Below are 24,428 nucleotides of genomic sequence, written 5' to 3'. Positions count from 1 at the left end.
CTTAAATAAACGGTGTCCGTATTTGGCCGATGGTTACCGGCTAGGAATGAGGAGACCCAGCCATACCTGCTTACTCAGTGAGTAGTCACTTTGGTTGCAGCTGGGGTTGTCAAGGGGGTTGGTAATGGCGGGAAGGTATGACTAAAGGACTCAGGTTGATATAGTTATGAATAATATGATATTTTAATTATAAAATAAATTTTTGAATATACTTACCCGGTGAATATATATAGCTGCAACTCTGTTGCTCGACAGACAAAAAAAAGTAAAACTCGCCAGCGATCGCTATACAGGTTGCGGGTGTGCCCACCAGCTCCAACTGTCGGCCAGATACCATACTCGATGTAAACAAAGACTCAATTTCTTCTCATCCCACTGCGTCTCTATTGGGGAGGAAGGGAGGGTCATTTAATTTATATATTCACCGGGTAAGTATATTCAAAAATTTATTTTATAATTAAAATATCATTTTTAAATATTTAACTTAGCCGGTGAATATATATAGCTGATTCACACCCAGGGTGGTGGGTAGAGACCAGTTAAATATGTTTACATCGTTTAAGCTAAGAGTTTTTATTTCATTTTGGAAGTTATCAATATAACGAAAACAAAATAAATAGGTACCTGGTAAGGAAGTCGACTTAGACGATTACTCTGCCTTGTAAGTACGTCTTCCTTACGGAGCCTCGCGATCCTCTTAGGATGCTGACAGACCCCTAGGAGCTGAAGTATCAAGGGCTGCAACCCATACAACAGGACCTCATCAAACCCCTAATCTGGGCGCTCTCAAGAAATGACTTTGACCACCCGCCAAATCAACCAGGATGCGAAAGGCTTCTTAGCCTTCCGGACAACCCATAAAAAACAACATTAAAAACATTTCAAGAGAAAGATTAAAAGGATATGGAATTAGGGAATTGTAGTGGTTGAGCCCTCACCCACTACTGCACTCGCTGCTACGAATGGTCCCAGTGTGTAGCAGTTCTCGTAAAGAGACTGGACATCTTTCAAGTAAAATGACGCGAACACTGACTTGCTTCTCCAATAGGTTGCGTCCATTATACTTTGCAGAGATCTATTTTGCTTAAAGGCCACGGAAGTTGCTAAAGCTCTAACTTCGTGCGTCTTAACCTTAAGCAAAGCTCGGTCTTCCTCACTCAGATGTGAATGAGCTTCTCGTATTAACAATCTGATAAAGTATGACAAAGCATTCTTTGACATAGGCAAGGATGGTTTCTTAACTGAACACCATAAAGCTTCAGATTGGCCTCGTAAAGGTTTAGTACGCTTTAGGCTAAATAGAACTTAAGAGCTCTAACAGGGCATAAGACTCTTTCTAGTTCATTGCCTACGATCTCCGATAAGCTGGGAATATCGAAAGATTTAGGCCAAGGCCGAGAAGGTAGCTCATTTTTGGCTAGAAAACCAAGTTGCAGCGAACAAGTAGCTTTTTCCGACGAAAATCCGATGTTCATGCTGAAGGCATGAATCTCACTGACTCTTTTAGCCGAGGCTAAGCATACCAGGAAAAGAGTCTTAAGAGTGAGATCTTTCAGGGAGGCTGACTGTAAAGGCTCAAACCTGTCTGACATGAGGAATCTTAGTACCACGTCTAAATTCCACCCAGGCGTAGCCAAACGACGCTCCTTAGTGGTCTCAAAAGACTTAAGGAGGTCTTGTAGATCTTTATTGTTGGAAAGATCTAAGCCTCTATGCCGGAAGACCGATGCCAACATGCTTCTGTAGCCCTTGATAGTGGGAGCTGAAAGGGATCGTCCTTTTCTCAGGTATAAGAGAAAATCAGCTATTTGGGCTACAGAGGTACTGGTCGAGGATACAGAAACTGACTTGCACCAGTCTCGGAAGACTTCCCACTTCGATTGGTAGACTCTAATGGTAGACGCTCTCCTTGCTCTAGCAATCGCACTGGCTGCCTCCTTCGAAAAGACTCTAGCTCTCGAGAGTCTTTCGATAGTCTGAAGGCAGTCAGACGAAGAGCGTGGAGGCTTTGGTGTACCTTCTTTACGTGCGGCTGACGTAGAAGGTCTACTCTTAGAGGCAGACTTCTGGGAACGTCTACTAACCATCGAAGTACCTCGGTGAACCATTCTCTCGTGGGCCAGAAGGGAGCAACTAACGTCAACCTTGTCCCTTCGTGAGAGGCGAACTTCTGCAGTACCTTGTTGACAATCTTGAACGGTGGGAATGCGTAGAGATCCAGATGTGACCAATCTAGGAGGAAGGCATCTATATGTATTGCTGCTGGGTCCGGGACTGGAGAGCAATAGATTGGAAGCCTCTTGGTCAGCGAGGTTGCAAAGAGATCTATGGTTGGTTGACCCCAAGTGGCCCAAAGTCTCTTGCACACATCCTTGTGGAGGGTCCATTCTGTTGGAATTACTTGCCCTTTCCGACTGAGACAATCTGCTATGACGTTCAAGTCGCCCTGGATGAACCTCGTTACTAGGGAGATGTCTCGATCTTTTGACCAGATGAGCAGGTCCCTTGCGATCTCGTACAACGTCAGTGAGTGGGTACCTCCTTGTTTGGAGATGTACGCCAAGGCCGTGGTGTTGTCCGAGTTTACTTCCACCACTTTGCCTCGAAGGAGATACTCGAAGCTTTTCAAGGCCAGATGAACTGCCAACAGCTCCTTGCAGTTGATATGCATGCTCCTCTGACTCGTGTTCCACAGACCTGAGCATTCCCGACCGTCCAGCGTCGCGCCCCAGCCCAAGTCCGATGCGTCCGAGAAGAGAACGTGGTTGGGTAACTGAACAGCCAGGGGAAGACCCTCTCTTAGGTTGATATTGTCCTTCCACCAAGTCAGACAAGACTTCATCTTTCCGGAAATCGGGATCGAGACCGCCTCTAGCGTCTTGTCCTTTTTCCAGTGGAAAGCCAGATGGAATTGAAGAGGACGGAGGTGTAGTCTTCCTAGTGATACAAATTGCTCCAGGGATGACAGCGTCCCTACCAGACTCATCCACAGCCTGACTGAGCAGCGTTCTTTCTTCAGCATCTTCTGGATGGAAAACAGGGCTTGATCTATTCTGGGGGCCGACGGAAAAGCCCGAAAAGCTTGACTGTGAATCTCCATCCCTAAATACATAATAGTTTGGGATGGGACCAGCTGCGACTTTTCCAAATTGACTAGGAGTCCCAATTCCTTGGTCAGATCTAGAGTCCACTTGAGATCCTTCAGACAGCGACGACTGGAAGAGGCTCTGAGAAGCCAGTCGTCCAAATAAAGGGAGGCTCGGATGTCCGATAAGTGGAGGAATTTGGCCACATTCCTCATCAGCCTCGTAAATACGAGAGGAGCTGTGCTTAGGCCAAAGCACAGGGCCCGAAACTGGTAGACCACATCTTCGAAGACGAATCTCAGAAAAGGTTGGGAGTCTGAGTGAATGGGGATGTGGAAGTAGGCGTCCCTTAGGTCTAGCGAGACCATCCAGTCTTCCTTTCTGACCGCTGCTAAGACTGACTTTGTGGTCTCCATGGAAAACTTCGTCTTTGTGACAAAGACATTCAGAGCACTGACGTCTAGCACCGGTCTCCACTCTCCTGTCTTCTTTGATACTAGGAAGAGACGGTTGTAAAACCCCGGTGATTGAAGGTCAGAGACTTTGACCACCGCTCCCTTCTCTAGCAAAAGAGACACTTCCAGTTTCAGGGCTTGTCTCTTTTCTACCTCTCTGTACCTGGGAGAGAGATCGATGGGGGACGTCACTAGAGGGGGTTTGCGTACAAAAGGGATCTTGTACCCCTCTCTGAGTAACTTCACAGATTGTTGATCTGCGCCTCTCTTCTCCCAGGCTTGCCAGAAGTTCTTGAGTCTGGCTCCTACTGCTGTCTGAAGTTGCGGGCAGTCAGACTGCCCTTGGAGGACTTGGATCCTTTCCTCTTCCCTCGCTTCCCTTCGGCACGAGCACCTCCTCTGCTGGAGGCTCTGCCACGAAAGGGCGGAATAAAGCGAGACGCTGGAGTGTCTAACCTCGGTCTAGCAGACAATGTAGGCAAAGGGGAAGCTTTGCGAGCCGAGGACGCAACTAGATCGTGGGTGTCCTTCTGAACTAAAGATAGGGCAATTTCCTTTACCAAGACTTCAGGAAACAGGCACTTGGAAAGGGGAGCAAAGAGAAGCTCGGATCTTTGGCATGGCGTCACTCCAGCAGACAGGAAAGAACATAGAGACTCTCGCTTCTTCAGGACTCCGGACGTGAATGAGGCGGCTAGCTCGTTGGACCCATCACGGACGGCCTTGTCCATGCAGGACATAATGAGCAAGGAAACGTCCTTATCTGCAGAAGAGATCTTCCTGCTCAGGGCTCCTAGGCACCAGTCTAGGAAGTTAAAGACTTCGAAAGCCCTAAAAATCCCTTTAAGAAGGTGGTCCAGGTCCGATGGTGACCAACAAATCTTCGAGCGTCTCATGGCAAGGCGGCGGGGAGAGTCTACAAGACTTGAGAAGTCGCCCTGGGCAGAGGCAGGAACTCCCAAGCCGAGAACTTCTCCCGTGGCATACCAGACGCTCGATCTAGACGAGAGTTTAGATGGGGGAAAGGCAAATGCTGTCTTTCCTAAACTCTTCTTAGTCTCTAACCAGTCTCCCAACAGCCGCAAAGCTCTCTTGGATGAACGAGAGAGAACGAGTCTAGTAAAGGCAGGTGTGGTAGCAGGCACGCCTAACACAAACTCTGACGGCGGCGAACGCGGAGCCACAGAAACAAAGTGGTCAGGGAACAACTCCTTAAATACAGCCGACTTTTCTAAAGTCCAATGATGGTTGAGTTGCCTTAGGCTCGTCAAGTTCTGAAGGTTGATCCTCTTGCGGTTCAGCAACGTCCTCATCTGATAGTTCCTCATCCGAAAACTGATGAGGAAACGGCAACGGAGTGGGCAACGTTTGGCTCGCTGAGTCCGGTCGCACTGGTGCATGCGTGACGGATCCGGACGCAACGTCATGGAACTGCTACACAGTCTGTGAACTGTCAACAACCATGGGTGCGCGAGGACGCACAGCGTCCACCCGAGACTGTTTAGACCGTCTGGGTTGTGCAGTCAACACCATACCGGGTTGCGGAGGTTGACGCACCGCGTCAAAACAAGTCACCTCTGATGGTTGTTGAACGTCCTGAACGTCAACAACCACCTCCGTGCGTCGCGTAACGTCAACGTGCGGCTGGCAAACCACACTGGGTCGCATCGGTGGGGGTACAACCTCAACTGGTAGACGCGAGAAAGTAACCTCAGCGTCAACAGGACGCACAACAGACCGCTTGGATGGTTGTTGGCCAGAAGGTTCAGCAGCAACCTTCTCCGCATTGAAGTCCTCCATCAAGGACGCAAGCTTGGACTGCATGTCCTGTAGCAATACCCATTTAGGGTCTACGGCAGCAGGTGCGGCAACAGACGGGGTGAGCGACTGAGGCGGTACCGCTTTGCCTCTCTTAGGCGGCGAGCAGTCATCAGATGACGGCAACGAGTCCAAACTGACCCAGTGGCTACAACCGGGACGTTGGACTTGTCCTGAAGGGACCGACTTACGCTTCAAAGGTCGTGAGACCTTGGTCCAAAGTTTCTTACGAGAAACACCTTCGGACGACGAGGTAAAAACGGGCTCTCTCGTCTTACGTTGGTAGGGGCGATCTTGGGGAGATACGCCTGATACCATAGAGGGAACGTCTGTTCGCTGATCAAAGCCTCTCGAACCCATGCGTCGTACGACATTGCTTCTCCCCTGGGCTTGGGAGCTTGCAAGAGGTCCCGGACTAGGAGGACGACAGGCACGAACAGACGAACCCTCAAGCGCAACACTGTTCACAACACTTTTGAGAAACACTAGGCACTTTATCACTTCCCACGGCACTTTGGCACTTTAGTTCCTTAACATCCGCCATGAGTTGATTGCGGTCACTTGCAAGGGACTCAACTCTCTCCCCCAAGGCATGGATAGCACGCATCATGTCAGCCATCGATGGTTCCTGAGTTAGGAGGGGGGTTAGGAACAACCACTACAGGGGAAGGATTAGGTTGAGGGGCATGAGGAGAGGAAAAATCTACCGACCTAGAAGAACTTCTCCTTACCCTATCTCTCTCTCTAGTCTGCGTGTATACTTCTCAAATTCGATAAAATCGAATTCCGAAAGGCCCACGCATTCCTCACACCGATCTTCCAATTGACAGGTTTTACCCCGACAATTGGAACAAACAGTGTGAGGGTCGAGAGAAGCCTTTGGAAGACGCCTATGACAGTCCCTAGCATTGCATTTTCTAAACTTGGGAACTTGTGAAAGGTCAGCCATTTTGAATTGGTCAAGGGAAAAATCCAAAAAACGATCTAAGTCATCAACAATGAATCCGATACAAAAAAAGAGTTCAAGGATTTATTTGAAGAAAAACCCTGTACTGCGAAAGCTCATAACCAAATTAAAGTACTTCACCAAATATGATGGGAAAAACTCCAGGTTTCAACAGCGAGTAAAGTACGTCTTGTCGACACGTCTACAGAGAAGAAATTGAGTCTTTGTTTACATCGAGTATGGTATCTGGCCGACAGTTGGCGCTGGTGGGCACACCCGCAACCTGTATAGCGATCGCTGGCGAGTTTTACTGTTTTTTGTCTGTCGAGCAACAGAGTTGCAGCTATATATATTCACCGGCTAAGTTAAATATTTAAAAATGAATCATCTCCAAAATTGTCACTTGCTCCGGTACAAAAACAAACCTTTGTCCTTTACATTGGAGACTCATTTTTAGGAAAGGGGAAGTCCGTACTCCAAATGGCTGGAAAACTAATCCTGGGATTCTAAACTTGGACCTTGAAGGTCACGAAAGTTCAGGTTCCTTACATCTCATTCACTGGTGGTGTGGTTATACCAATGGTGCAATAAAGGACACTAGAGCCTAAAATCTCTGTTATAACTCTAAGGCATATACTGTAATAATGGATCCGTCCGGTTTCAACCAAGAGACTGGATTTGCTTTGGCAACATATGTGGCATATACTGTTTACTGTACAGTAATAGGTTTGCCTGGTTACTAAACACTCCCCGTAAGGTGTGAGGAATGACATTTCTATGTTGTATTATAGAACAGCTACAGGCTGAGTGGGGCTTGTGTGCATTCGAATCAAGTCCAGCGGCAAGGTTTCCGACGCTGTACCCCAAGAGAGGGGAAGACTGAAAGGAAAGAAAAAGGCCAGTCCTTCTTAAATCATCCAGACTTGCGTAACCTTTACCTTTGATCCAATGCTAATGTTCCTGTGAGAGGAGCTGAGGTGGCTATACCAACTGCTGTGCAGCTACTATGGGTCCTAGGGAAAAAGGGTCTTGAGATCTATTTGTCAATTCTTACAGGTAATGGATAAACATTGTCCGTCTTTCCACACTCCTGCTTGTAGTATCGTGTTACCGAGAGATTCTTCTTATATGCCAGGGTGACACTCTAGACATGGTATGTTCTATCTCAAGCTCTTCCTGGGGAGGAAAGTGAGGGTAGTGAAAAAGCTCAATCATATTTCTGGTCACCCTTTCTTCAATATCCCATGTTAGGAGAAAAGTGTTGCAGGTGTAGTCAAATTGTGTGTGTACATTTAATGTAGCACCACAGTACCCTCACAGAAGACTAAACTGATCAGGATCATCGGTTATTTCTTTCAGGCTCACAACCTGAAACGATAAAAACCTGGAATCAGGAATTAACGGATTCTGGGTTTCGGCAACAAACTCAGGGACGAAGGAGAATGAGAACTGCCTCCACACCTTGAAATGGGAGAAGTTATAGGAAAGACCAAACCGCTTGCAAACAAGTTTGTCCAAGGCTAAAGCTATCAAGAAGACTTGTCTCAAAGGTGAGGTTCCTATCTTTGACCATGATCCAGGGTGGGGGTCTCAAACTATGGATGAGCATAGAAAGCTCAACCAAAGAGGAAAAATCAAATGCTCTTAGCCTAAAAGGTTGACTTCAGGCTGAGCAATAGCATTTCACTGCTGATACCAAGTAGACATATCCCTTCAGGAGGTTAAATAACAAATCGGCTATCAGTGGATTAGAGGCTCTGATAGGAGAAACAGCACCTTCCACAACTCCAAGGACATAAGATGTCTCACTTGGCTTGATAGACAGAGGTTGATGACCCGTGGAGGTATTCATACATCTCTCATGCAACTTCATGTGAAAAGCCTTTCGCTCAGACACTAAATACGTCCAACCATGAAGTCAAAGTGATTTCACTGTGCTGTGGAATCTCCACCAGCAGAATTAGAGGGTCAGGGCACCAATCTAATTTTGGGTGCTTCAGAGGCTCAATCTCTATTAATAAAACTCTTTATCAGGCAGAAAAGCACAAGTTTCTGGACCAGTCCATGGGTACTAGAATGCATCCTCAAACGCCACTCTAAAATCTGATACCAGCGTAATAAACGGCCAGCTTTTGGTTTAATGAGGACACAAAACAGTAGATCGTTGGTGAACCTCATAAAATCAGGATCTCGGTCGCTATTCAAGGATCCAAAAACCATTCGGAGCCAACTACTTGCATCTTTCTGCTGAATTTGTCCAATACAACATTCTTTTAGCTTGGAATAAATCAAGCTGTGAGAGTAACCAAGTTGAGCTCTGACCACTCAAGGATCTCTATTGTAAGCAGGCAAAGTTGCAGTGTCACTGTACCTCCTTGCCTGTTCATGTCTGTCACCATGGTAGTATTGCCACTATTCAAAATGTTGGAGTCCCAGAAGGGCTACTCACAGTTCCAACACATTTATATGGCATAGAAGCTCTTATCCAGACCACTGTCCTGATACCATATACTGGCGAAAGCGTGCTCCCTTGATGAGTCTGTGAACAAAAATACTCTGGAGGAGGCATCAAAAGAGAATAGCCCCTTAAAAAGCTTGTCTCATCCAGTCACCATTCTAGGTCTTGCCTGGACTTTTCTCTTATTGGCACCAATGAAAGAGGAAAGTTGAAATGTTGATACCAGAGTCCCTTCAACTCCCACAAGAGACATTCCAGGGAAACTAGATGCCCCCGTAGTTTCTTTCACCGATGCACAGGAAGTTTGGGCTACGGAAGGAAGGGGAGTGTACTGTGGGGCTGTCGAAGAAATTGGAGTGGTACAGTACTTCCCTCAGTTGTGCTACCCTATCCTGAGATGAAAAGGTCTTTCTGAGGACCATGTTGATGTTCACTCCAAGGTATACGAGTCTGCATTGGCACTAACATGGACTACTTCCGGTTCATCACAATTCCTAGATCATGACAAAACAAAAGGAGTCTGTCTCAGTAAAGGAGAAGGACTTCATCCAAGTCTGCCTAGATCTGTCAATCATCTAGGTATCAAAAGAGACAAATGACGTTGGCATATGCCCATGCTGACATTAGCATACTTTGCTGAATACTTGTGGTACTGTACTGTCAATAGGCCGAAGCAAAGCACCTTGAACTGGTACACCTTGCTGGCTACAACAAAGCGGAGGTACTTCCTGGAGGCCAAATGTATTGGGTGTCTTTTAGGTCAAACATCAGCATGAAGTCCAGGTCTGATCACTTGCCTGTCCGTGAATGCACTCTCCATCCTGAATGTTGTTAATAACACAAACTCGTTTATGGCTGATGGGTCTATGACTGGTCTCCAGATGTATTTTCAACAAGAAAGAGTAGACTGAAGAAGACTGGGAGCTGTCGTCGACTTCTTGGAGAATGCCATCCTCCATCATAGCCTGGCCTTCTGCTTGAAGGGCTACATCCTTCGCTGATCCCTGGCGATAAGATGACGATGTAGCTGGTGGTGAAATTAGGGAAAAGGGGATTACTGATGAAAGGGAGGACGTATCTGGATTGCAGGATGTCTACCGCTCAACTTTCAACCTCGTGGTACCACCACCACCTATACTTAAATAGGGGGCATCTCACCACATAAGGCATCATGATAGGATTGCCCCTTAACAGGCTTGTTCTCATCCTTGTCCTTGTTGAACCAAAAAGGTCTGGTTAATCCCCGCTTTAAAATGAATGCAGCGAAGCACAAGTCATTTCTCTGGGTTGGCCTTCTGTGCCTGCCTAGCCGGGGTTGATGATCTAGCTTGCTCGTAAGTGGAAGTGGAGGTGGAGGCTGTCAGGACACTGTCCAGTGTAACATCAAGTCCCAGTTGAAAATTATCCACTTCTCAATCGCTGCCCCTATTTCCTTCAAAGGGAACAGAGCAGGAACTTTGAAACTTTGAGAGAAGCTTTAATCAGGTTTAGGATCCATCTCCACCCAATGTAATTTGGAGGCAACAACATCGCATCTCTAAGGGCCCCTTTCACCAACTGATTGGTAGCTTGTTGGGTCAGCAATTCCATGGCTCTCCCTCTAACTGGGACAATGCCTTCGAGAGCTTTTCTCTCGTTGGGGTCTGACAAATCCTGGGTGTCTGCAAAATAGCCAACTGTGCCTGACCAGGGGTCAATCCACGAGGCCGCCTGAAGAGTCGCCATCACCGTGCTCTCCTTACTAGTAGAGTCCGCTACAAAAAATCAGATGTTCTGGGTGGCTAGACAGTTCGTGGTGGCACTTAGCGTCAACGCCACCACTACAGAATCAAGGAGTAAGAGTAAAGAAACCTCTTTCGTGTAGTATTTCTTCTAACGTGCAAAAGCTAGCAGTATTACATGGCAGGATCTTCCCACCCTCAAGGAAACCTTTCTCGCAGAGACCTGCAAGTCCAAATTGTCTACTGCTTTTAAGGCAAAGATTGACCATGGATGCTCTAGACGAGATCTGGTGGCACGAAGTCCCTGACAAAGTCAATCTATAGCTGCTTTTCTCCCCTTACGAGGAGAGCAAGGAGCAGCATCTCCCAGTACACAGACCCTCCAGATGCAACTCAGCACCTGATCTAAGGTAGAATCTGACTGCCCCTCCTTCATACCCAGAGCATTAGGTACAGTTAATTGGGGAAGGGCAGTCAGATTCCTTAAAATCATCAAAATTGTAGTCATCCCTCTCCGGTACAGTAACCGGTCAGTGTCGGGAGGGATCAAATTCTAAAAAGGTATCACATTCCTCTCTCCTGAGAGGAAACTGTGATGGGGGGAGGTGGATGCTTACCCTGGGTCGGAGAGAGGTTGTTCTGGACTGTGCCGGAGACAACCAATAGTTGACAACCAGGGTGATCACTCTGGGTGAAAAGGACCCCTATAAGATCAGGTGAACCCCTTGGAAAAGGAACTGGAAGGTTGTCTGATGGGCTGCACGTTTGTATGAAATTTTGCAAGGTGTGACCTCAAGAAGCCCTTCTTCCTAGCATGTGTGGAGGTGTCTGCTCCAACGGAAGAAGGCGAACTGATCATATGGTAAAGGAGAGCGCGCCCATATATCGAGCTTATTGGTGAGAAGTTTCAATTCCTCTCGCTGTATGTTGGAGTGTCTCAGATTTACGAGCTTCTTCGCAAGTCTTTTCTTCTAGATTCTCACACGACTCTGTTTCACTCGCACCGTGATGGCATACTTCCGCAGATTGGCGATGCTTTACTGGTTTACGCTTTTGTTGGTAGCACACTTTAGCCTTGCACACTGCTGGAAAGCTCGTTATAAACCTTGCAACACATACTACAGGGGCTCATTTTGAGAATCTATGCTTAACTGAGCTAAAGATTAAAGATAAAAAAATGGTTTACAGCCATCCCAGAAAAGAAAGCGGGGCTATAGCTAAACGAGGAAACAAAATCTCTATCATTTTAGAAAATGTACATGGGCAGCTTAAGAGAGCATTGGTGGAACAGGGCGCTTATATGAAAATTGGAGAACTTTGGCCTGAGTACGCTCAATGGCCGGGATTTCCAAAATTGAAGAAAGGAGCTCCTGTACTTCTCTAGGGGATGTAGGGAGGTCTTGGGATCTTGCTGTATGAATGTAAGGTCTACTATTTCCTTCGGCTTGTCCTCCAAAGAGTTAAGGGAAGAATGGGTGGAGTGACGAGTTTCAAAGGTCGGAAATAAAAATTTCGTCATTTTCCCGACCTTGAGGACAAACCTGAGGGAGAGCGATTGTGTTCTTATTCCTCCTACTCCAAAATTTCAACCATTCCCTGCACACATCACAAGGCAAGTCTGAAGTGCAGCAGTACCCTCTACACTACAGACGTAAAGAGTGAAGATAAACCTCAATTTTGCTCATAAAGGTGCCGCAGTGTCCATTCGACATCCCTAGACACGAACACATTCGCATGCTGCTTCGTTGTCTCACATTTATATTGCAACTAAAAAAAAAATTATTAGTGAAAAAACTGCTGACCCTTTGGGAAGCATCAAGAACACGGCCAAAATCTGAATGAAGGCTCTGTATGCAAAACCAAGAGTGGCTAGCCGGCGGCTGCCCATACCTCGACAATTTTTTGTTGCCCGTTTCCACCTTTCGCCAGAATCTTACCCTTATTAAAGGACATGAGTTTGTATTCACGTAAGGACAAACTGTTTTTGAGTATGGTTATGAGATGATTTACATACTGCATGTCAACACTATTAAACTTAGAACAAAGGTCTGAGAGCTCACCAAGCAGTTATTTCTTACATAACATAAATTGTAGGGGTTTTCAAGTTATCGAACGAATCCCTCATATAAAAAGGAAATGTAAATTGCTCTTTGAGGTACAGTATATGCTGGCATCTTCGAGACTGGTCTGCTAAGAAGCATGATTGATGCTCCCATCACCCAGGATTAATTTTGAATTAATGACTTATTATAGGATAAAAAAGCCCTCCACTAGTTACAAAATTCATGCTGGGTACCAATGGTTCATTTCAAATCACCCACATCGCTAATGATCAAAACATGACCTAGAGTAAATTCTAGGAACTATAGGAGCAAGAAAAGCATGTCAAGGAAATAAGCTAGGCCAACAAAATTTTGCAGTACAGTAATTTTCTCGATCTTTAAAAAATTATTGATCATTCAAGTACCTGTACTGTATAGCTGTAGGTTTTAGAACGTTGAATTTATAGGAGTTTCAGGGTTAAGCCTCTAAACTGCTAGGTTGGGTTAGGAACGAACATGAGGTTCCTCTATACAGTACTGTATATATCTTTAGCCGATGCTACATATATTTTATTCCCCAAATTTATTTGGGCCAGCTTTGTAGCAGTCAAGTTTGTCACTTTTAACTGGTAAATCTTCATCCCTTTAAAATAAAGGAGTTATGTTGCATTCGTTAATATTCAGATAGATATCTCATGGTTAATGCAGTTTGTTGGGAAATGTATAACCTTACTGTATTACCTGTCAAATTAATTACTGGTTACTGTATTTTTTCATGACACAATCTTTGTAACGGCACCTCCAAAGTTTATCCAGATATACTGTTTTGTATTTTCCTCGGTTATTATAATTTCAAGAAGGTAATGTATAGAGAAGAAAAGGCTTGTTTTACGTTTATATATCGATTCCCCAGTATGTTTTCCCCACCCAAAACCCCGAGTTCCCACTGGGGGTCCCCCATTATTGGAGGATATAGATGTACATATATTTCTGAAACTATTAATTTGCGACGGGAACGAGTGCCATTTTCGAAGAGCGTAATTTTTTCTATAAGAAAAAGTAGTTGTTTTCCTAGGTTACATTGCCCTGTAATACACTACAATGAAACCGGAACGACTATGTGGGGTGTCTGCCGTTTATGGGGACAGGGATATCTTTCTTATTACTAGCCAAATCGTATTTCATTATGGGGTTGATGTTCTTTACAATTTTCTAACATACCATAATATGATGTTAATTTATCGTTTTGACTAATAACACAATTTACCTTTACCACGGCAATATTTTCTAAGTTCAGCATGGTCCGTACGCAAGTCACGGGTAGCTCCTGCATAGTTTCCAACTTTCCCGATAGACAGAGCCCGTGTCATCCCAGTCTAAGAAACGTTCGGTTTTACAAATTAATACTGTCCCGTCAATCTACATATTTACCCCTTAGTTAAGTATGTAGTTTTTAAGGACACGTCATGTTTAGTGACATTTGATACTGCTGGGATATTTATCATGAAATGTTATGTTAGAAAAAGGCCGTTACAATGCGTCGTACGCTGAAGCCACGGCCAACTTACTCGGTCGTAAAATTTCCCGCAATCATTGTTTCCTGCCTGATTATAATAACACCCGTTTGGCGGCGCTCGATTCGCATATCAGCTGGTCGCGCAAGCATGAACAGTTTTCGATGTTCGTACGTATGTTTTCGCTAATTTCAACAATTTTCATTTTAATCTCTTGTTAAGATGGTTATTTCTTTCGAAATCGTCCCAAAATTATGCCGAATACTATTTTGTTTTATATACAAACAAAGGTTAGGTTATCCAGCATCTAGTTAAGATATTTCGTCAGATAAAGCCAGTGTCAAACAAAGCAACCGAACTAACCCTTTCGTGGGCCGCGTGATTTCAAATTTTTAATCCCCCCCATGACCCGAGATTGACCTACAGTCGACCCTTTCCAACTCTAACCGCCGTGATGGATAGACCTGTTCTGTATAGTTTCTCTGTGAGTGATATTTTCGAGTTTATCTCCCGTATTGATCAGATTGATGCAATTAAGACCCTCAGATATATACATCTACGTGATTTCACTCGTGTTACCCCCGAATTCTTTCACTATTTATTTCGAGAAGGCCTCTTAAGGGATTTTAGAGGTACATGTAAAAAGTGTAAAACAGGTGATGTGGCCCTGATGTGGTTTTAGCGACTACGAAATTTAAGGTAAGCCTGAGTAACCTATAATATGATCATGTGGATAAGATATAATTTTGAGTGCTACCCAAAGCTTCTTTTCTGTAGGAGAGAGACTTACGAAGGGGGTCCGGGGGCTTGCCCCCGGGTAGGGGTAGTGACCTGGGAACTACTAGGATTGGTTAGGTTTGGTTCGTGGGGTTTGTATGTTAGCAACAGTGTTTGGGGGGTCGCAGGGGGGCGTCAGCCCCCCCGTTTAGTTCACGATGAAGGTAAGGACATGGAACTTCTTTTCTGTAGGAGAGAGACTTACGAAGGGGGTCCGGGGGCTTGCCCCCGGGTAGGGGTAGTGACCTGGGAACTACTAGGATTGGTTAGGTTTGGTTTGTGGGGTTTGTATGTTAGCAACAGTGTTTGGGGGGTCGCAGGGGGGCGTCAGCCCCCCCGTTTAGTTCACGATGAAGGTAAGGACATGGCTTGTAGGTCAGGTTAGGAGGGGAATTTTGGGTTAGTTGTCCATTTTTCTCGCACATTTCCGACATCCATGACCAGAGGGTTCCTAGTATGTAGATTGTTGGGACAAGCATTTACAAAACCAGTGAATTTAATATTTCATTCCGTGATCATTCCCGCGAAAAAGAGCAGATTTTCCTACTTAGTTTCCAACTTTCCCGATAGATAGAGCCCGTGTCATCCCAGTCTAAGAAACCTTCGGTTTTACAATTTAATACTGTCCCGTCAATCTACATATTTACCCCTTCGTTAAGTTTGTAGTTTTTAAGGACACGTCATGTGATCATTCTCGTAGAAAGAGCCGATTTCAGAATTTTTTTTACTCGATTTCAAGAAACATTCGGTTTTACAATTTAATACTGTCCCGTCAATCTACATTATTTAACAAATCATTCCCGTAAAAAAGAGCCGATTTCGGACTTTTTTACCTCGATTTTCGGCCGGTCAAAGGGCTGTCCCCATAAACGGCAGAGGCTCCGACTATGTTAGGTTAGGCGGGTTTGCTAGATTTTGTACCCTTTTACAAATCTCAAAAGTGTTAATCACGTTTTGGCCTGTTTTCAGTCACTTACATGAACCACATATTTTTTCCAACTGGTTATCTTGTGCTTATTTTAATTTCTAACCATTATTATTTCTTTAAATCACTCATTTATGACATTCCCCTACCCAAAAAAACCAAGGTTTCCCACCGGTGTCCCCGATAATTGTCTTTATATGAGGGGGTCCAAAAACTCATGAACGGGTAGTTTATTCCAATAATAAAGGTCATAAATGTATAAAACACAAGATGGTGAGTCAGAAAAAGATATGTTTTATGTATTTGGCTAGAAATTTAAAGTACGGTATATTTACCTAAACACGTAACTCCATTAATACAGTTCAACCATTTATATATAGGATTCAAAATAGCGTATTTGAAAGGACCTACTCAAATATCAGAGTTCCAATGTCCTAATTAAGGAGCCTCTGCCGTTTATGGGGACAGCCCTTTGACCGGCCGAAAATCGAGGTAAAAAAGTCCGAAATCGGCTCTTTTTTACGGGAATGATTTGTTAAATAATGTAGATTGACGGGACAGTATTAAATTGTAAAACTGAATGTTTCTTGAAATCGAGTAAAAAAAAGTCCAAAATCTGCTCTTTTTACGGGAATGATTACATGACGTGTCCTTAAAAACTACAAACTTAACGAAGGGGTAAATATGTAGATTGACGGGACAGTATTAAATTGTAAAACCGAAGGTTTCTTAGACTGGGATGACACGGGCTCTATCTATCGGGAAAGTTGGAAACTAAGTAGGAAAATCTGCTCTTTTTCGCGGGAATGATCACGGAATGAAATATTAAATTCACTGGTTTTGTAAATGCTTGTCCCAACAATCTACATACTAGGAACCCTCTGGTCATGGATGTCGGAAATGTGCGAGAAAAATGGACAACTAACCCAAAATTCCCCTCCTAACCTGACCTACAAGCCATGTCCTTACCTTCATCGTGAACTAAACGGGGGGGCTGACGCCCCCCTGCGACCCCCCAAACACTGTTGCTAACATACAAACCCCACAAACCAAACCTAACCAATCCTAGTAGTTCCCAGGTCACTACCCCTACCCGGGGGCAAGCCCCCGGACCCCCTTCGTAAGTCTCTCTCCTACAGAAAAGAAGCTTTGGGCAGCACTCAAAATTATATCTTATCCACATGATCATATTCTAGGTTACTCAGGCTTACCTTGAATTTCGTAGTCGCTAAAACCAAAATCCTCCGGTTCTTGGTCCTTCACTCAAAGAATGATTTATGCCGCATTGTGAACTTTCGGCGACACTTGCGGTTCCTACACCTCCAGAAATAATTGGATTTTTCATTGCCCACATTGCAGCCATCACGCATGAGGGCCACATCACCTGTTTTACACTTTTTACATGTACCTCTAAAATCCCCTAAGAGGCCTTCTCGAAATAAATAGTGAAAGAATTCGGGGGTAACACGAGTGAAATCACGTAGATGTATATATCTGAGGGTCTTAATTGCATCAATCTGATCAATACGGGAGATAAAATCGAAAATATCACTCACAGAGAAACTATACGGAACAGGTCTATCCATCACGGCGGTTAGAGTTGGAAAGGGTCAGCTGTAGGTCAATCTCGGGTCATGGGGGGATTAAAAATTTGAAATCACGCGGCCCACGAAAGGGTTAGTTCGGTTGCTTTGTTTGACACTGGCTTTATCTGACGAAATATCTTAACTAGATGCTGGATAACCTAACCTTTGTTTGTATATAAAACAAAATAGTATTCGGCATAATTTTGGGACGATTTCGAAAGAAATAACAATCTTAACAAGAGATTAAAATGAAAATTGTTGGAATTAGCGAAAACATACGTACGAACATCGAAAACTGTTCATGCTTGCGCGACCAGCTGATATGCGAATCGAGCGCCGCCAAACGGGTGTTATTATAATCAGGCAGGAAACAATGATTGCGGGAAATTTTACGACCGAGTAAGTTGGCCGTGGCTTCAGCGTACGACGCATTGTAACGGCCTTTTTCTAACATAACATTTCATGATAAATATCCTAGCAGTATCAAATGTCACTATACATGACGTGTCCTTATAAACTACATACTTAACTAGGGGGTAAATATGTAGATTGACGGGACAGTATTAATTTGTAAAACCGAACGTTTCTTAGACTGGGATGACACGGGCTCTGTCTATCGGGAAAGTTGGAAACTAAGCAGGAGCTACCCGTGACTTGCGTTCGGACCATGCTGAACTTAGAAAATATTGCCGTGGTAAAGGTAAATTGTGTTATTAGTCAAAACGATAAATTAACATCATATTATGGTATGTTAGAAAATTGTAAAGAACATCAACCCCATAATGAAATACGATTTGGCTAGTAATAAGAAAGATATCCCTGTCCCCATAAACGGCAGACACCCCCTAATTAATATTGCAAAGTTCTAAAATGAAACCATTAGTATTTACTAACCAATATAGGCTTAGACTACCGGTAGCCTATACGGTAAAAATTTGGCAGAGTTAGGCTAGCCTTGACACAACCATTAGCTACAATATAAACGACCCACCCAGAGGCAAATTATTCAAATTAACGTAACATAGTGATATCTCTTAATTTAGTTGGTTTCGACAGTAAATATCCACCATAGCGTATTTGGTTTTACCTCAAGCAAAACGAAAACATTAGGGGAAAGGTAAATATCATAGACCGATTTTCATAGAACACACCTTACATAGGTGGATTTACCTCTTTAAACGTGTATCTAAGGCATTTTAATTTACATTACCTCGTTGGCGAGTCCTTGCAGGTATTCAATTGTGCTTCATAGAATAAATATTAATACTGAGGCGATTTAAACGTCATATCACGCGGAATAACAAACCGCCATGATGAACTAGAAATTGAACCAATCACAAAACTCGTTCGAGTTTCAATTGTTTTCGAATGTAACTGGCTTTGACTTTAACTTCGTATTGGAGATGTTCGTGTTCTTATTTTATCCAATCCCCGCTAATATAAATCCATTCATAAAATGAATACCAGAATAATAATCAGATATTGAATAAATCACGTAATCCCAAAAAGATAACCTAACCATCTAATATTTTACTAACAAAAGTCACATCAAACGATCTGATGCATTTTGGTGGTTTATGTGGATGCTTTTCTGATGACATCACAAAATGTTGCAAACCATAATATTTTACCTTAAAAATAATAAAAATGTTTTTGATCGCATGACTTGAATTGGCAGTCTTCGGTATTCCTGAAAAAAGATTTTTCTCATTGATATATGTCTGGTCATTATTCGTTGAGATACTACAGCTAGAGAGTTATTGGGTCCTTTGACTGGCCATACAGTACTACATGGGACCCTTCTTTCTGGTTACGGTTCTTTCCCTTTGCCTACACAGACACCGAATAGTCTGACCTATTCTTTACAGATTCTCCTCTGTCCTCATACACCTGACAACACTGAGATTACCAAACAATTCTTCTTCACCCAAGGGGTTAACTACGGCACTGTAATTGTTCAGTGGCTACTTTCCTCGTTGGTAAGAGTAGAAGAGACTCTTCAGCTATGGTAAGCAGCTCTTCTAGGAGAAGGACATTCCAAAATCAAACCATTGTTCTCTAGTCTTGGGTAGTGCCTTAGCTTCTGTACCATGGTCTTCCACTGTCTTAGGTTAGAGTTCTCTTGCTTGAGGGTACACTCAGGCACACTGTTCTATCTAGTTTCTCTTCCTCTTGTTCGTTAAAGTTTTTATAGTTTATATATATATATATATATATATATATATATATATATATATATATATATATATATATATATATATATATATATATATATAAAAGAGATGTTTATCTTAATGTTGTTACTATTTTTAAAATATTTTATTTTTCCTTCTATCCTTTCATCACTGGGCTATTTTCCCTGTTGGAGCCCTTGGGCTTATAGCATTCTGCTTTTCCAACTAGGGTTGTAGCTTAGCATTTAATAATAATAATAATACTATCACAGTCAGCTTCTCGTCTCAAAAGCCTCCCTCTATATTTATTATTATTATTATTATTATTATTATTATTATTATTATTATTATTATTATTATTATTATTATTATTATTATTATTATTATTATTATTAATATTAATATTTAAGCTACAACCGTAGTTGGAAAAGCAAGATGCCATAAGCCCAAGGGATCCAATAAGGAAAAATAGCCCAGTGACGTGAGGAAACAAGGAAATAAATAAACTACAAGAGAAGTAATGAACAATTAAGATAAGATATTTTAAGAAAAGTAACAATATTAAAATACATCTTTCATATATGAACTATGAAAATTAAAGAAAAAAATAAGAGGAGGGGAAATGGAAGAGAAATAAGATAGAATAGTGTGCCCGAGTGTACCCTTAAGCAAGAGAACTCTGACCCAAGACATTGGAAGACCATGATACAAAGGCTATGGCACTACCTAAGACTAGAGAAGAATAGCCTCATTTCTGAGTGTCCTTCTCATAGAAGGGGAGCTTACTAGAGCTAAAGAGTCTCTTCGGCCGTCGATGTAGAATTGATTTAACTTTTTTTATGCACACAATGAGAACATATCATTGCCCCTATGTAGAAATTATGTTTGTATGTGATTTTCTGGAAAACTAAACGTATTGGGCGCATCTTAACTTTTTAAACAGAAGCTCATATCTGCTTCGGCTATTACATAGTTACATTCATCCAGCAATATCATTTTCAGTACGAACTTTCTAACCCAGCGGGATGTGTAAGTCATGATAATGTTATATAATGCAAGGACCACTTGGTCACATAATCTTGTGTCTTTATCTAGACTTAGTCCCCTAAAATAGGAAGGTGGAAAAGAATTGTAATATAGATCTCCCTTTCGATGGGTGGTCACAGTCAGGAGAAACTTATAAGGTTTGAATATAAAGGACAGACGATCAAGGAAACCGCGCGGCATTTGACTTCCAAATACACAATCTAGATTATACGATAAATTCCCACTTGACATAAAAAGGATAAGTAATATTTTCTTTTTTTTTAATATTACTCGAGTGTCATGATAGTGTGGACCCGATGATTGAAATGGCCAACCCCGTATAATTATTTACACGTGTGGTAGATAAATCTTGGGATCATCATCATACAAGCCGTAACTATAGTCCATTTCTTTTACCGAGGCAGATTTGTACAGACTCGCAGCGGTGCCCTTTTAGCTCGGAAAAGTTTCCTGATCGCTGATTGGTTAGAATTATCTCGTCCAACCAATCAGCGATCAGGAAACTTTTCCGAGCTAAAAGGGCACCGCTGCGAGTCTGTGCAAATCTGCATCGCTAAAAGAAATCGACTATAGTCCACTGCAGAACAAATACCTCAGACATGTCCTTTCACTCCCGTCTGTTTATGATCTTTCTATGCCAGGCTATAAACGAAAATTTTCTTAGTTCGTCAATTATTCGTCTTCTCTTCCTTCCTCTGTTTCTTTTGTAATCTCTAGGACCCATTCTGTTATCATTAATGTCCACCAATTATCTATCATTCACATTATATGTCATGCCCAAGTCCATTTCTTTTTCTTACAAGTTGTTAGTATATGCACTACTTTACTTTCCTCTCGTTTCTACGTTGCTCTCAGAGATCTTTGAGCTGTAACTAGCTTATGTACGTTCTAAGGCTTCAGTAAGGCTCCAAGTTTCTGATGCATAAGTTAATACTGGTAGGAGCATCTGATTAAATACTTTTCTTTTTAGAGAAAGGGGCATTTTACTTTTCATAATCTCATTTTGTTTACCAAAAGCTCTCTGTCCCATGCCTACCCTTCTTTTAATTTCGGTCTCATGTTCTGGGGAAACACTTATGTCTATCCAAAGTACAGTATGTATCTAGAAGTTTGTCCATAACCCTTAACAGAGCAATTGGATATCATTGTTAGTTGGGGAGAGAGAGAGAGAGAGAGAGAGAGAGAGAGAGAGAGAGAGAGAGAGAGAGAGAGAATCTAATATATAACCCGGAAATAACACGGATGGCATGATTCTTATTTTCTTCTACGATAATTGTGTGATATGTTCCTAAAGATATTTACTTATCAACGCTGCTACCTCTGCATCCACTTGATGATATTCCTTATCAGTTATAGACATATTTTTATCTGTTCCTTATCAGAATCACTCAGTACTGCACGAGGGGCTACAAGTTTCATAATTATATCCCGATCGAATACTGTGGTATTTAGTATCCACAATCCAAATCATGTTTATACTTTCAGCGAAAACGTCTCAATTTTACACCAGGGCAATTTAAGCGGTCCTACCCACTTTTAAAATTGTACATTCTGTAGAATTATCGGCAATAGAAAAAAAAAATAATGGTTTTATTATGTGGTATAATGTTAGTTTTCTTTACTTTTCCACATAAATCTAATGTCTTTTCTTCCACATTAAGTTTTAAACCTAATGTGGAAGAAAAGACAAAACAGTACAAGAAGATAAACGTTAGAGGCACCGTTGTAAAGGCTATGCCTCACCCCAGAACCTGAACCTGAACATATACCACTGGCAGAGAACCTTTCTCAGAAACCTATGGTGTTTGCCAGCTTAATCTCTCTAGGTTTGGGTACCGCCATAGCCTCTGTACCATGGTCCACAACTGTCTTGGGCTAGAGTTATCTTGCTAAGAGTACACTCATGCACACATACCCCATCTGTTTTCTTTTCCTCGTGTTTTTTTAACGGTAGGCTATGTAGGGCACACTTAATAGAAGGGTCATCGATAACTGGTAGTTTATCAAGAGATTTCCTCTCCTTTATATGTTCCTTTATCCTCCTCTCAGGTTTTCATTTTAAAAATCATTATTACTGTCCTCCACTTCAGTCTAAGTGGCTCACTGGACTAGTTTCCGTATTGGAGCCCTCAAACTTATAGCATCATGCTTTTCCAAATAGGGTTGTAGCTTAGCTAATATTAATAATAATAATAATAATAATAATAATAATAATAATAATAATAATAATAATAATAATAAGTGGCCCAGTGGTTAGAATATAATAGTCTTATGGAACCCGGGATCCTCAGAGGCATAGTTTCGAATCCTCGCCTCGTAGGTGTTCCCTTGGGTAAGATTCTTTACCATGAGTACCTCAGTCCACTCAGCTGAAATTGAGTACCTATCCCTAACTGGTCGGGCCCAGCTATGGGTTAAATAGCAAACTCAATAATGATGAATACACATACAGAAATCAACCTCAATGACGAAAATGGATCTCCTAAAAATAGAAGGGCTTCGTGCGGCAGTCAGGTGGGTACACTCAACAGTAGAGAAAGGTCAGGTATATGATGGTCATCATCAAGAAACTGATCTAAATAGAAATGAATAACTATCCTCTCCATGGATTACAGAAGCCCAACAAAGAAGAAAATGGCAAAATAAGAAAATAAATAGGTATGGAGATGCTACATTTGGAGTGATCCGACAGAGAGGATTTCGTAAAAGAATGCATAACATCTGGCAACCTAGGAATAACTTCCCACATACAGAACAGAGATTGGTCGACCAAATACAAAATAGAGAGAAGAAAAAATGGTTATCAAAACTGAGAGAAAATAAATAGAAAGGGAGATGACTCTCAAGGAAGATACTGAGGAAAAATATTGTTTATCAAAATAATACACATTTTATAAAAATATATAAATTCTATAAGAAGTTAACAATTCAAAATTGACACCAAAATTAAATCACTCGAAATGTTAAATCTTAACTAAACCTTAGACTGAGAAAAGATGATACTCTATAAACATTATACAATCACTTGTTTCACTAAAAATTGATTTATAAAAAAAAAAAAATTTATTTTGACAATTGATGAAAAAGTTGACCCTTTAACACTATAGAAAATAAATCAAATTTACACTTACATATGCTTAACTGATACCCTAACGTCTTTTGGCTCACACTAGATTACCGATCGGTTAAGGAAAATAAATACACGTCATTGTTTAACCTAAATCTCACAGGGCCACAAAAATTTGTACTATAAAATGTACTTACATTAACAAACTACACTTTTACCTAAAGGGCTGATAGAACTGCAATGGAAGGATGCGATGTTAACAGAGTTAATGTACCGTGTGGTGGACGAGACGGAGGTGCAGCAGTCTCCCACTTGTTATTATCTTAAGGATGGATTGCTTATGAGAAAGCATAGACCCGCCAATATCCCTGGGACTGCCGAATTGGGGATATACTGTCAGATATTGATTCCCACCCCGCTGAGAAGACAGGTGATCACTGTAGCGCATGAGACAAGACACATGGGAATAAGGAGAACGACGGAGAAGATTATGAAACACTTTTTCTGACCTGTCATGCATTAGGATGTGACCCAGTTTTGCCGTGCATGTCATGTTTGTCAGATGGCTGGAAAGCTTAATAAGTACATAAAGAAAGATCCCTTACAGCCGATTGAAGTGCGAGGAAAACCCCTCTGCATGGTAATAATCAACATTGTGGGACCGTTACCAAGAACGAAGAAAGGTCACAAATATATATTAACCTTGATGTGTCCAGTGGTGAGATACCAAGAAGCCTTACCCGCCAAGAACATTAGTGTCAAAGTAATTGCTAAGAAGTTAGTGAACATTTTTGCTAAGTTTGGTATTCCAG

General features: G+C 42.4%; 1 protein-coding gene across 4 annotated transcripts in view; it reads right to left on the bottom strand.

The window, feature by feature from the left end:
- Positions 1–18,693, bottom strand: part of LOC137614325 (protein ELYS-like) — a 138,594-nt gene extending 119,901 nt beyond the window's left edge. For all 4 annotated transcript variants that reach the window (XM_068344082.1, XM_068344084.1, XM_068344085.1 and 1 more), the window contains exon 1: positions 18,539–18,693. The gene's annotated coding sequence lies outside the window, so the exon portion shown is untranslated. The remainder of the gene's footprint in view (positions 1–18,538) is intronic.
- Positions 18,694–24,428: the final 5,735 nt, after the last annotated feature.

This window comes from Palaemon carinicauda, chromosome 20, assembly GCF_036898095.1.
Source record: "Palaemon carinicauda isolate YSFRI2023 chromosome 20, ASM3689809v2, whole genome shotgun sequence".
Taxonomy (NCBI): Eukaryota; Metazoa; Arthropoda; class Malacostraca; order Decapoda; family Palaemonidae; genus Palaemon; species Palaemon carinicauda.
The sequence above is the reverse complement of the archived record's forward strand: the minus strand, read 5'-3'. Positions and strand labels throughout refer to the sequence as shown.